This window comes from Emys orbicularis (genome assembly GCF_028017835.1).
Source record: "Emys orbicularis isolate rEmyOrb1 chromosome 4 unlocalized genomic scaffold, rEmyOrb1.hap1 SUPER_4_unloc_1, whole genome shotgun sequence".
Classification (NCBI taxonomy): domain Eukaryota; kingdom Metazoa; phylum Chordata; order Testudines; family Emydidae; genus Emys; species Emys orbicularis.
In genome coordinates this window covers 246,643-260,774 of record NW_027045131.1, presented here as the reverse complement: position 1 = coordinate 260,774, position 14,132 = coordinate 246,643, and the positions used below count along the sequence as shown (strand labels likewise).

Sequence of the window (14,132 nt, the reverse complement as noted above, 5' to 3'; positions counted from 1 at the left end):
GTATGTTCAGCCCCACAGTTGGAAAGTGGCTGCTCATTCGGCAGGCCTGACTGGAGACACCTGGGGGGCTGGTGTTCAGAGGGACGGGCACCCACGAGTCCCACTGGCGTTGGCTGGAGCTGCGGGTGCTCAGCACTGCTGGAAAGCAGGCCCCCAAGGGTCTCCGCTGGCCCCCCCCTCTGATCGAAGACCAGAGCACTGAAGGACAGAGCGGAGCAGCGCGATCGCAGTGCCAGGGATTTAATGACCCGTCCGGCGCACACGTTACAGCTCTTGAGAGGGCAGGGGGCGCACCTTGCCCACACAGCACCAGACACCCCTGTAGGAAATGCCCCCGGAGTTCAGGCCCTCACCGCTCCTCCCCAAACAGCCCGGCGAGTCCTCCTCTGGCTCCCATCTGCCTGGCCCGGGGCAGAGAGCAACCAGTCAAGGCTGTGCGTGGGAGGAGATGGCGCTGTGTTTCCATGGTAACCCTCTCAAAGCCCACAAACGGGCAGCACCTCCCGGCTGGCACCGTTGGCGAGGGGGATCCTCGGCAGCGTCTCACAGGCAGGGCTGGAGATGGCCTCTGGGAGCCAGGCGTGCCGGGCCCAGGGGAGCTATGCAGGGACGTGGCCAACGCGTGTCAGTGGGTGGAACCGGCCTCTGCTCCCTCCGGGCTTTCCCTTCCCCTCAGCAGCTCGGCCACGACCTCTTCCATCAGCACCATCTCCAGCTGGCAGGTGGCAGCCACCTCGGCTCTCATGGCCGTCACAAAGGATGGGTCGCGGGCCAGAGCGCCCAGGCCCCTGGAGAGCAGAGCCTGCAGCAGAAGAAAGGGATCAGCATAGCCTGGCTGCTCGGGCTGTGGAGAAACGACCTCTGGGCTCTGTGCAGCTGATGCCTGTGCTTCCCAGCTTAGCACAAACCCGTGGAGCTGGGAATGTTCACACTCGGGAGCGAACCGGGCCTAGAGCAAAGTGTGAGCAGATGCTCGGCAAATTCCCCATATGCAGCTCCGCCGGTGCGCCTCAATCCCGACCCACAGCCCCTGCTATCCCAGCCCTGGGCTCGCCCCAGCTCCACCGGAGCCCCTCAATCCCGACCCACAGCCCCTGCTATCCCAGCCCTGGGCTCCCCCCAGCTCCACCGGTGCCTCGCAATCCCGACCTGTAACCCCCTGCTATCCCAGCCCTGGGACCCTGGACTCCCCCCCCCACCCCCCCCGGCTCCACCAGTGCCCCGCAATTCCGACCCACAGCCCCTGCTATCCCAGCCCTGGGCTCCCTCCAGCTCCACCGGTGCCCCTCAATCCCGACCCACAGCCTCTGCTATCCCAGCCTTGGGCTCCTCACACACACAGCTCCGCTGGTGCTCCTCACTCCCAACCCACAGCCCCCTTCCTGTGTCTATCCCACAGCTGGCTTTCTGCCTGTCTTACCGCTGTGCCAGCACCATTGCTGATCTCTGCTTTCACCCCATTCCGATCCCTCCAAGTCCCCCCATTGCCCCTACTTTACCACCCCATAGATGACCTTCGACCCCTCTAACTGGGGATGAACTCTGCTCCCATCCCATCCGTAGGCTCAGGGCTGGCAACTCCCCACATCCCATCCTGCCTCTGCCCCCGCCCCCTGGCCTCACCCCATCCCACTCCAGGAGCTGTGGCCTCTCTCCTCCTTTCACCGCTCCCCCAGGAACAGTCTCTCCAGTCCCACCCCAGCCAGTCCCCCTGCTGGGTGCTGCCCCACTGCTACCTCCTGGATGAGTAAGGTGGTGGCTGGGGTGGAGGCAGCAGCGTCTCCCTCCCCGTTCATGTCACTGCCGCCATCCAGCTGGCACTCGGAGGTCAGGTCCGCTCCCCGCTCCTGGGCAGCAGCCTCCTCTCTGGGCAGCTGGGCAGAGAAGGAGCCAAGAGTCACATCCTGGGGGGTGAGCAATACTGAACGTGCTGCAACAGCCTCGACAGGTGGGCGAGGTGGGGGCTGGTCCGTGGAATCGCCCAGGGGCCACCCCCCAGGCTTGCAGAGCAGCTCAGATCCCTCTCGCCCGCCGTGGCGTCCGCTAGCCGCCCGGTGGCACCCCTTTGGAGGAAGAGCGCAGCCTCTTCCGGGGAAATGACTCGGCACTTGGACAGCGCTACCTGCGCCTGCCCTGCTCCACGCCGGGCTCCGGGAACAGCCGGGTGCCCCGGTTAGTTTAAGGAGAGGTGGCGATCATTGGCGATGGTACAGAACCCGAGGGCCAGTCCTGCCTGGCTCGGCACTAGAGCAGGGACCAAGCTCTGAGCTCCAGGATACTGCCCAGTCACTTGAACTTGGCTCCTGTAGAGTCAATGGCCAACTCCCCCAGGCTAGCAACAGCCCCGTCCATAGCCCCAGGGGCCTTCTTTCCTCTGGAGCGCAGGGCGGAAGAGGACAGGGGAATGGGCAGAGAAGGGGCAAGGCTACAGAGCCTCATCTCCTTACATAGCGGAGCCGTGATTACCTGGATATAACAAGGCACGACCCCCGCCCCCCAGTGCTCCATTCCCTGGTACGCCCATCCCCACTCCTGGCCACCGGTGGCCCCGGCAGAGGCTCCAGCCCTGTGGGCCGTTCCAGTTCCAGTTGCCATTGGGAAGAGGGCAGGGGTGCCGGAGACGAGGGTCTTTGCGCCTGAGCCATTCGGGGGGCTTGTGGCTGGACACCGGGACACCCCCAGCTTCCTCCAGCCCCATGGCCGCGTCTCTGCTGCGGATAGGCCAGGAGTGCAGGCTCCGTTCTGCTTCCCAGGGGCCAACCAGGCTGGGGCGGACGCAGCGCACGAGGCAGATGCCAAGCTGGGATCTCCTGCTAGCTGGCCCCAGGGGACCCGGTGCCTCTAGTGCACAGTTGTCTTGGCCAGCCCAAAGTGGGAGGGGGACTAGCCTCCCCCTGCCGCAGATGAGCCAAATGATATCCCAGCACCATTTACCTGCAGCTCCAATCCCGGGCATCCGCCGACACTGGCTGCACGCCTCCTGTCCAGCCACCGCTGCCGCTTCTCCAGGCGGAAGGAGCGGTTGTGGCCTGAGGGGAAGGGAACGGGGGCATCACGTGGGGAGCCCACGGGAAGGGCACTGCTGTGGCCCTGAGGCATAGGGGGTGCCAGCTGGGAAGGGGCTGACTAGTGCGGGGGCTGGGGAAGCAGAGCTGGTGCACTTGGAGGTCCTGTGCACATGCCCCAGCCAGCCCTGGGCCAGCCCCCTCCCCGGCAACCCCCCGAGAGAGGCAGAGGGAACCGGATGCGCCCCTTGCTCACAGGGAAAGAGCTGAGCACGGGCCTTCCCTCGGCCTTACACCCAGCCCGCCCCTGCCCCCGGCGAGGCCTGCACGTGGGGATGGGAAAACGGAGACCTGGATGACCCCTCCTGGGAACCACGACCTCCTGTCTCTGCCGGCTGAGGGGGAACTCAGCCTGCAGCACCCCAGGAAATTCAGCCTCCTGCTTCACCTCCCCTTGAGGGCCATGGCGCCCTGGGAAAAGGACCCCCCCCCCCCCAGAACTGGCATCCCTAGGGAAGGAGGTTATCTGCATTCGCTGCTGCAGGGAATTCCAGTGTTGGCTTCTCTTTCTATTGCTTAGTTCATCCTTAGGCCATGAAGAGACAGCCCCTGCTCCCCGATAAAAGGGGGCTCACCAGCTGCCTTGGTGAAAAATGGAGTCCCACCCCCACATAAAATGGGGCCCCTCCCTTCCACGCCTTATGGGGTCCCCCCAATAAAAGGGGGGCCTCCCTCCCAACCCTCTGACAAAAGAGGGTCCATCCTCCAGGCAACTTGGTGAAACATGGGGTCCCACCCTATGCCCATCTGGCAAGCTGGGAGTTTCCCCAGGCCATGACCCTGCCCCCCCAGGACACCCCTCCCAGTAAGGCCAGGAAGTGCCCGGTGTGACGATGCTGCAGGTACTGACCCAGGGCAGAGTGTGGCTGTGGCTGTGGCTGGCAGGATGCCGGCAGCATCCTCTCCCTCCGCAGCTCGTCCTCGTACTGCATCCTGTCAGGGACAGGAAAGAGCGTCAGGCTGGCGCAGGGACCACCACCCAGCCACCCCTCCAAGGGCTTCCATTCACAAGCGTCAGTCACCATGCGAGACCCTAACTTCCTCCTGCCCTCTGTCCACCACAGCTCCCTCCTCTACCCCGCATCCTCTTCTTCAGCACCTCTGGGCTCCTCCCCTCCCTCCTCTACCCTCCCTCCTCTTCTTCAGCACCTCTGGCCTCATCCCCTCCCTCCTCTACCCTCCCTCCTCTTCTTCGGCACCTCTGGTCTCCTCCCCTCCCTCCTCTACCCTCCCTCCTCTTCTTCAGCACCTCTGGTCTCCTCCCCTCCCTCCTCTACCCTCCATCCTCTTCTTCAGCACCTCTGGTCTCCTCCCCTCCCTCCTCTACCCTCCATCCTCTTCTTCAGCACCTCTGGTCTCCTCCCCTCCCTCGTCTACCCCCCCATCCTCTTCTTCAGCACCTCTGGCCTCATCCCCTCCCTCCTCTACCCTCCCTCCTCTTCTTCAGCACCTCTGGCCTCATCCCCTCCCTCCTCTACCCTCCATCCCCTTCTTCAGCACCTCTGGTCTCCTCCCCTCCCTCCTCTACCCTCCCTCCTCTTCTTCAGCACCTCTGGGCTCCTCCCCTCCCTCCTCTACCCTCCCTCCTCTTCTTCAGCACCTCTGGCCTCATCCCCTCCCTCCTCTACCCTCCCTCCTCTTCTTCGGCACCTCTGGTCTCCTCCCCTCCCTCCTCTACCCTCCCTCCTCTTCTTCAGCACCTCTGGCCTCATCCCCTCCCTCCTCTACCCTCCATCCTCTTCTTCAGCACCTCTGGCCTCATCCCCTCCCTCCTCTACCCCCCCTCCCCTTCTTCAGCACCTCTGGCCTCCTCCCCTCCCTCCTCTACCCTCCATGCTCTTCTTCAGCACCTCTGGTGTCCTCCCCTCCCTCTTCTACTCCCCATCCTCTTCTTCAGCACCTCTGGCCACATCCCCTCCCTCCTCTACCCTCCATCCCCTTCTTCAGCACCTCTGGGCTCCTCCCCTCCCTCCTCTACCCTCCATCCTCTTCTTCAGCACCTCTGGCCTCATCCCCTCCCTCCTCTACCCTCCATCCTCTTCTTCAGCACCTCTGGTCTCATCCCCTCCCTCCTCTACCCTCCATCCCCTTCTTCAGCACCTCTGGTCTCCTCCCCTCCCTCCTCTACCCTCCATCCCCTTCTTCAGCACCTCTGGTCTCCTCCCCTCCCTCCTCTACCCTCCATCCTCTTCTTCAGCACCTCTGGTCTCCTCCCCTCCCTCCTCTACCCCCCCATCCTCTTCTTCAGCACCTCTGGGCTCCTCCCCTCCTTCCTCTACCCTCCCTCCTCTTCTTCAGCACCTCTGGCCTCATCCCCTCCCTCCTCTACCCTCCCTCCTCTTCTTCAGCACCTCTGGGCTCCTCCCCTCCCTCCTCTACCCTCCATCCTCTTCTTCAGCACCTCTGGGCTCATCTCCTCCCCGCCATAATCACCCCCCACCCAATCATATTAATAAAAACAGCACAAACACCGCTTGTATTAGAGAGAGAACCAATGACTGGACAGACAGACACTCTAGGTACTGGATGGATGGATGGATGGATGTGTAAGATGGACAGATGGATGGATACATGATGGAAGGGTCTGTCTCGGGATAGATAGATAGATAGATGAGGTGAATGGGGACAGACAGGACAGCATCACTAAGTGTGAAGAAGGAGAGGTGACTTACCCTGGGTTCTTTTGGCACCTTAGAGACTAACAAATTTATTTGGGCATAAGCTTTCGTGGGCTAGAACCCACTTCATCAGATGCATGAAGTGAAAAAATGTAGGCAGGTATAAATATACAGCACATGAAAAGATGGGAGTTGCCTTACCAAGTGGGGGGTCAGTGCTAACGAGGCCAATTCAATTAGGGTGAATGTGGCCCATTCCCAACAGAGGACAAGAAGGGGTGAATATCAACAGGGGTGAACACAGACTAACATGGCTACCCCTCTGAAACCTGGGTTCTTTGAGATGTTCTGGCCCGATGGGTGCTCCACCACAGGATGTGCATGCGGAGACGGCAGTCGTGCTGGCAGGCCTGCACAGAGTCACACCTTGTACTCTGAAGGAGGGAAACGGGGCGACGTATCTGCAGCGGAGGGGAAGGAGGCCGGGAAGGTGGAGCACCCATAGGAACAAAGCATCTCGAAGAACTCAAGTTATGTAAGGTAAGTCACCGTCCCTTCTTCGTCGAGCGTATGTCCCTGTGGCGCCCCACTGCAGGGCACTCCAGAGCAGTAACTCAGAGAGGAGGGGCATGCCACAGAGGTGAGTCAAGGACTGTTCGGAGAACGATATCACCAAAGGCAGCGTCCTCTCTGGAAGCAGGGGACATGGCACATGCTTGGCACAGGGCTGGCAGAAGACCAGTCGCAGTCCTGCAGATTTCTGCTATGGGAACGTACTGGATGTGGACTGAGTTCCAGTGGAATGTGCTGTCACCGTGGGGGGCGGGGGAGACGCACCCCCATTCTGTCATAACAGGTTAAAATACAACCTGCAACACACAGACAACCCCTGTATGGACTAGGAACAGGTTGGCCCTTCATTCATTCTGTTAGCAACACAAGTAGCCTGGGAGAGGCCCTCAAGGACCTAGTCCTGTCCACAGAGAAGGCAAGGGCCCATCAAACATCCAGCGAATGAAGGCTTGAGACCTCTCTGGAGGCCTGAGGATGTGGGTAGAACACTGGCAGGCGAATCTCCTGGTTAATGTGATCTTCCAAGGAGACCTTAGGAAGAAAATAGGGCTGGGGACACAGTAGAACCTTGTCCCTATGAAAGGGTGGGATATGGTGTGTCAGCCAGGAGTGCCCCCCGCTCTCCAATTCGTCTTGCTGAAGTAATGGCGCCCAGGAATGAAATTTTGAAGGCGATATGGAGGAGAGAGCAGGTGATCGTTGGTTCAAAGGAGACTTTCCTTGGAGCATTAAGAAGCAGGTTGAGGTCCCACTGGGTCCCAAACAGGAGGAAACCAATTGTATAGAGCCTGGAGGAATCTGGCTGTGACAGGGTGGGCAAAAACCGAGAAGCCCTGGATGGGTGACTGGAAAACTGTGAGAGCAGCCACCTGCACTCTAACAAAGCTCACGGAGAGACCCTGTATCTTTAATTCCAGCTGGCGGTCAAGTAGTTTGGAAAGGGAAACTTCTAGGGCTTGGGACGAAGAAAGAGAGCATCAAGAGTGAAAGTGTTTCCATTCCGGAGATAAGTCTTGCCGGTACTGGGCCATCTGCCAAACGAACTGACTGAACTGCAGCCAAATGAGTTAACTCCATGGTCGAGAGAACCATTCGGGAGCCAGGCCCTGGGGTTCAGAGAGGACGTATCTGTCATGAGGATCTTTGATGGTGTGCGATGCAAGAATGGGGTTCCCACACCGACCCTCTGTGGGTCTTTCTGTCATGTAAGGGAATCCAACACCTTCTGAGGCACTGTGACCCCTTTGGACAGGTGGTGTCTGTCTGGGATATTTACTGTTCTAAACCACATCCTGGAGACATCTGAGATGGAGTCTCACATAGGAAGTCATGAACGTGCAGGAGGATGTATGTCCCAAGAGTGGAAGACGAGCCCTCATGATTGTTTATGGGCTGAACTGTAGCACCAAGATTAGGCCAGGTAGGGTGGAAGATGTCTCCCAGAATAGATAGGCTCTTGCTGTTGTGGGCTCGAGTGGCTCCTATGCAGTTTATCCTTTACATTGGAGTTAGTATCAATTTTTTGTGATTGATGCGAAGTCCTAGTTAACGCCTTGGCCATGGCTGGTTGGACCTCTTGGAGTGATCAACCCCTGATCAACCAGGTGTCCAAATATGGGAATACCAAGATCCCCCATTGACAGAGACCAGCTACTACTGCCAAGAGGAACTTCGTAAACACCCTCGGCACCGTGGAGAGTCCGGAGGGGAGAACTTGATGTTGATCGTGGTCCAATTACAAAGCAAAGCAAACACTTGTGGTGATGGGCGTCCTGTAGGTCGTGGGCGACGAGCCCGTGTCCTGGATCCAACAATGGGAGAATGGGAGCGAGTGTCACCATGCTGAACTGTTGTGCTAGAACTTAGTTGCTCAAGTTTCTGAGGTCAAGAATCGGCCTCCCGCCTCCGTCTCTCGCGGGAACTAGGAAGTAGTTGGAATAGAATCCTTTCCTGATGGATGCTGTTGGAACCAGCTTGATTGGCCCCAGGAGGAGGAAGGATGGGACCTCCACAACACTGGACTGAAACCGGTCTCTTTGGTCTTGTGGCAGATGTTCAATGAAGTGTGTACGTTCTGAGTATGTGGTAAAGTCCCATTTCACCACCCAGGCCCGAAATTGCCACTACGGAATTGAAGAGCAGCTGGTGAGTTGCTTTCTGCCCCATACGTCCAGTCTCCTGGATTCATTGTCTATTGGAGAGGGTCTAGATCGAGTCTGACGGCTCCTTTCATTGGCTGCTAAGGAATCAGTGCGAGGGTGGGAAAAGAAGTGCTCCCTCCCCTTTGGTGGGATGTAGTACTTCTTATCAGATCTCTCTCAGGTGGGAGGAATTGTGCTGGGGATAGCAATGCCTCATTAACGGGGGGAGCAATCTTTCCTTGGGGATTGATATTCACCAAAGAATGTTATGACTCCTGGACTTCCTCTAGCGGGATTTGGAGAGAGTCTGCCAGCCTCTTCATGAGTTCCTGGAATGTTTCGAACTCATCAGCAGAGGAGGGCTGGGGTGGCGTTACCGCCTCGGCCACAGATGAAGAGGACTCAGCTGAAGGAGGTGAGACCTCCTCAGGTGGAGGCTCTGACTCCTGCTGTGTATTGTCCGGTACCGAAGACGTGCATGGTACTGGGAGAGAGACAGCTGCTTGCCATGGATGGCATGGGACCAGTGGGTGCCTGTAATCTCTTCTTGGCATCCTGTGGAACTGGTCACCAAAATGGCCCCCAGGACTCCTATTGATGGGGGGGAGGAACAGGGAGAGTGTCCCCAATGACAGTTATCGTCTCTGGGTCTGTGAGACCTGGCGGGTTCTCTAGGGTCCTCCTTGGTACAGGGACCCTTGGCAGCCGGATGGTATGGCACCAGGAAGGATTCCTGTACCGAGACCTGAGAGGCTACTTGATGGCTCAGGTAATGTGGCGGATGCTGACTGCTGGAGGCTTGGGTGGGTTTTGGCCTGCAGGTGCCTGGGCTGTACCGGTGAGGAGGCTCTGACGGATCCCATAGCAATGGCGTCAGGCTCATCTGAAATGATGAGATCTTCAGATAACTGAAACCTGGAAGGAGCTGGAGGGCACTGACAGCCGCTGACAGCCAGAGGTGAAAATGTGGACCTTGAGATGGAGACTGCTGCAGTACTGAGGCGGATGCAGGGTCCTGTATCACTTCAGAGCTGGGGTCAGAAGCCGATGCCAAGGGATGTGCGGTAGCCCCATGCGGATCATGGTGCCACGGAGGATCAGGTACATGGTACCGACACCTCGATACCGGACTCAGTCGGAGCCTCTACGGTAACCCTTAATGGACACGAGGGCTCCTGAGAGTGGGTCTTATGAGGTGACCTACCCCTTTTCTCCCTGTCTCTGGATGGGAAGGAGTGCTTTCTCCTCTTCAAAGGCTTTGTCTCCGTGGTCCCAGCTGAGGCTGGGCTGATGCCTGAAGGAGCCAGTGCTAATGCCTGGGGGGAAGCGGACCTCTCCAGAGCTAGAGCATGTCCCATTAACAGGACTGCTAGTCTCGTCTCCCTGTCATTTTGGGGCCTGCCCCCAAACCCCAGACAGATCACACACTTTGAGGGGATGGGGGAGTTCCCCAAACACCGTAGGTAACTCCAATGTCCGTCACTGTGGGGAAAAGACCTGTGGCAAGTCTGGAAGGGCTTAGCCCTTGGGGTGTTAGGCACGACAGATTGATCGGCACAAAGAAAGGTGCAGGAGTAGATGGGGAACCCCCTCTCCCAGAGCACAGAAACGTGCCAGATGAAATACAAATGAAAATAAAATATAGGGCAGGAAAACAAATGAGAAACGAAAATACGCGAGAAAAGTCCCAAGGTGAGAGAAAGGCGGGAAGCAGAACACAGCTACCCGCCGAAAACTCGGTCTCGAGCCACAGGCGGCTGAGAAGGAACTGAATGGCGGTGGGCTCTCGCCTCCCTGTATCCCGTCGCTCGGAGCCGGCGCAGGCCCACCAGCACGACGTCGCAGGCTCCAGTCCAGGGCGCACACATCCTACGGTGGAGCACCCACCAGGATGGATAGCGGAAGGACTCATGAGGGCAACCTAGTTATGTTTGTGGGGTAACCCTTGTCCCCCCATTTCGCCGCCCTCCTGTTTCTGTCCCTCCTGTGTTGTTTTGTCCAGGTGTCCGGGCCCCGGGCTAGCACAACGCTGCAGTCTATCGCCCCCTGCTGGCTGGACCATGCGAAGATATTCCTGGGTCTGCTGCTGCTGAGCTACAGGCCTTAAAGCAGTAGCAGCTGATGCGTTCAGATCCGAGGTTCGCCTCCTCAACCAACCCCTGCTGATGACCCTGCCAGGGGCATGTCATGCTTCAATTACAAGCGCTCTGGGCGGTGGCTGTGTCTTTTCTGCACTCTCTGGAGCTGTCTAACTACATAACATCACCGCCAGGGCCAGAGGGAGCGAAGAAGTGTTTGGGAAACCGAAAGCCACATGCAGATGGGCACAACTGGGTTCAGGCCAAAGGAGTCACGCTGCTTATGCCAGCCCTGGGGCCAGCCCAAGGTCCTTGCAGCGTCCATATGGATAACAGTCACAGGGGCAGCCTTGGAGGGGCAGTCTGCCAGCAGGCGCCATTCATTACACCTACAGCTGTCCGGGGCTTCACAAAAGCTGTACATCTGCGCACAGAACTAGTCTCAGTGACCAGAGCTTTAGCCTGGGCGCCTGAAATCACGCGGCCCGATTCGAAGTGGGGCTGAGCCGCCCCCGGTGTCAGAGCAGCTCTGCTCGCTGCTGCTCTAAATCGCTCTCTGCTCTGTTCGAGACTCTAAAGTGCCCCACCAATAATCTGGGGCCACATCTTCCTCTGGGGTAAAACAGCCTGGCAGCTGCACCGTGCCTGTTGCTGGGATTAGTCTGACATCTGCTGGTGTAAACAGGATCTGCGCCGGCTGTACTGGGATAGTCGCTTTCAAAGGCACTGTGCTCAGGGCCAGCTCCAGGCACCAGCTTACCAAGCAGGTGCTTGGGGCGGCCACTTCGGAGAGGGGCGGCACGTCCAGCTATTCGGCGGCAATTCGGTGGACGGTCCCTCACTCCTGCTCGGAGCCAAGGACCTCCCGCCGAATTGCCACCGCAGATTGCAATCGCGATTGCGATCGCGGCTTTTTTTGTTTTTGTTTTTGTTTGGCTGCTTGGGGCGGCCAAAACCCTGGAGCCGGCCCTGACTGTGCTCCCACTTTTTTTAAGAGGCGCTGTATTCTCCTTAACCCCGCGTGTGCCCTATGGGAAGCACAGTGTAGAACAGCGGTTCTCAACCCGTGGCCCGCGTAGGGTGACCAGATGTCCCGATTTTATAGGGACAGTCCCGATTTTTGGGTCTCTTTCTTATATAGGCTCCTATTACCCCCCACCCTCCGTCCCGATTTTTCACACTTGCTGTCTGGTCATCCTAGGCGGGCCGCATGCGGCCCAATTAGTACACAGCTGCGGCCCGCTCAGCTGTGTGATAGAGGCCGCAAGGCGGGCCCTGGGACCAGGCAACTAGCTACCTCGTGGCAGGGTCCAGGCAGACGGCTGCTGCTGGGCCCTGTACAGTGGGGTCCTGGTAGGGTCTGGAGTCAGGGTCCTGGCTGCCCCCCAGCCCCACACAGTGGGGGTTGGGGTTAGGGGTCCCCGCACAGCAGTGTCCAGGTTGGGGTCCCTGCCCCACACCCCACATCCAATTCTCCGCTTCTGCCCCCACTCTGTGGAGGGGTCTGTGGGCGGAGGGCACTGAGCATAGGGGTTTGTGGGGGGATTAGATGGGGGGCCCTGTGGTTCTTAGCCTGTGGCCCAGGTAACACTTTGTGGGCCACAATGATAAATAGGTTGAGAACCACTGGTGAAGGGGTGAAGCTGCCTGGCCATGGGGAGGCATGTGCCATGCTCTGTAAATGAGACCTGGGCAATGCAGGCATCTGGTTTTGCCTGAGACCTGAAGGCAGAAACTGCACCCTCCCATGGTTAAAGGGGAGTAAGGTGGCCAGTGTCTGGCCCGACCCACACAAGAGTAAACATATGCACGGGTGCACACTCACATGTGCACGCACGCACAAGCACCCACGGCTGCACCCGGGCTCATAGTCCCCGAGCGCCGAGCTTCCCCCTGCTCCCCAAGTCACAGCAGCCGTGCAGTCGGGTTCCTCTCTTATGGAGACTGCGCCGTTTATACAGACTGCACATTGCCTTGTGGCCCCCACTGCCACACGCCCTGGGGGGCTGTCTCCGACCGCCGAGCATTACCGTGTGGCTGTGTTGCTGTTGTTGGTGTTGGTGTTCCTGTCCGGGGGGAAGTCATCGAGGAAGACAGGGGAGTCCAAGTCTTCACTCCCCACTTCGGTGAACTGCAGGGGTCTCTGGCTGGTCACGTGGGGCTGCAGGGGGCTGTTCCGCTCCATGAAGGAGTCAACATGACCGAACAAGCCACCCGTCCTCTGGAACCAAGAGGGGAGAGGTCAGAGCGGGCCTTGACAGTGGTGCTTCTCGAGGCTTCCCTGCCTGTGGCACATGCTGCCCGAGGCACATGCTGCCCGACGGTCCGGATGGGTTTGGACCCATGGTGAGCCAGCAAAGGCCAGTCATGATGGCTGAATTTAAGATCATGCACAGCAGGGCAGCAGTAATAACAGTCCCAGTTCTTACAGAGCTGTTCTCAAAGCACTTTATAAATAGGGGGGTCAGCTCCTCACTTCACAGTGGGGGAAACTGAGGCACAGAGCAGGGAAGTGAGTTGCCTTAGGTTACCCAGTAGGTCCATGGCAGAGCTGGGAATAGAACCCAGGTCTCCTGAGTTGCAGCCCAGTCCCAGCCCATCCACTAGGCAGCACTGCCTCTCCTACCAGATAAACCCTCCCATACTCACAGGCAGCTCTGAATGTGAGGGATTCCCTGAGGAGTGAGACTGGGCAGGACACTGTCACAGACTGCTGGCAACCTGGGTTGCCATGGTTATCATTACACCACAGCCAATTGGAAGCTCCCAGCATAGTGATTGCAGAGGGAATCTCTGTCAGCAGTGTTCGGTCTGTGCACATAGTTGTGCACCTGGCAGAGGTGCCAATACACACTAGCCAGTCCATCCCAGGAACGAGCACTCTTCCATCACGTTAACTGGTTAATATCCCGCTCTGCAGTCCGGGGGGGGGGGGAGGGAGGGGGTCAGTACCATTATCCCCATTGTACAGGGGAGGGGAAGGGACAGCCAGGGAGATAACACCAGTGCTGGGATTAGAACCCAGAGATCCCTGAGCTCAGGTCACCAGCCCACAGCTCCACCTAACACAGGGGTGGGCAGACTATGGCCTGCAGGCCGGATCTGGCCCACCAGCCGCTTTAATCCGGCCCTCAAGTTCCTGCTGGGGAGCGGGGTCTGGGGCTTGCCCCGCTCCAGCCAGGGAGCAGGGTCAGGGGCCGCTCCACGCGGCTCCTGGAAGCAGCAGCATGTCCCCGCTCCTATGCGTAGGGGCAGCCAGGGGACTCCGCTCTGCACACTGCTTCTGCCCCAAGCACTGCCCCTGCAGCTCCCATTGGTCGGGAACCACGGCCAATGGGAGCTGCAGGGGCGGCGCCTGCAGGTGGGGCTGGTCGTGCCTCCACATAGGAGCCAGAGGGGGGACATGTCGCTGCTTCTGGGAGCTGCTTGAGGTAAGTGCCGCCTGGAGCCTGCACCCCTAAGCCCCCCCTCCATGCCCCAACCCACTGCCCCAGCCCTGATACCCCTTCCACGCTCCGAACCCCTCGGTCCCAGCCCAGAGCACCCTCCTACACCCCAAACCCCTCATTCCCAGCCCCACCCCAGAGCCCGCACCCCCAGCCGGAGCTCTCAACACCCCCTGCACCCTACCCCCCCGACCCAGCCCGGAGCCCCCTC

The 14,132-nt window shown here is 59.1% G+C and overlaps 1 pseudogene; it reads right to left on the bottom strand.

Moving 5' to 3' along the window:
• Positions 1-625: 625 nt before the first annotated feature.
• Positions 626-14,132, bottom strand: part of LOC135894781 (voltage-dependent L-type calcium channel subunit alpha-1S-like) — a 99,991-nt pseudogene continuing 86,484 nt past the window's right edge.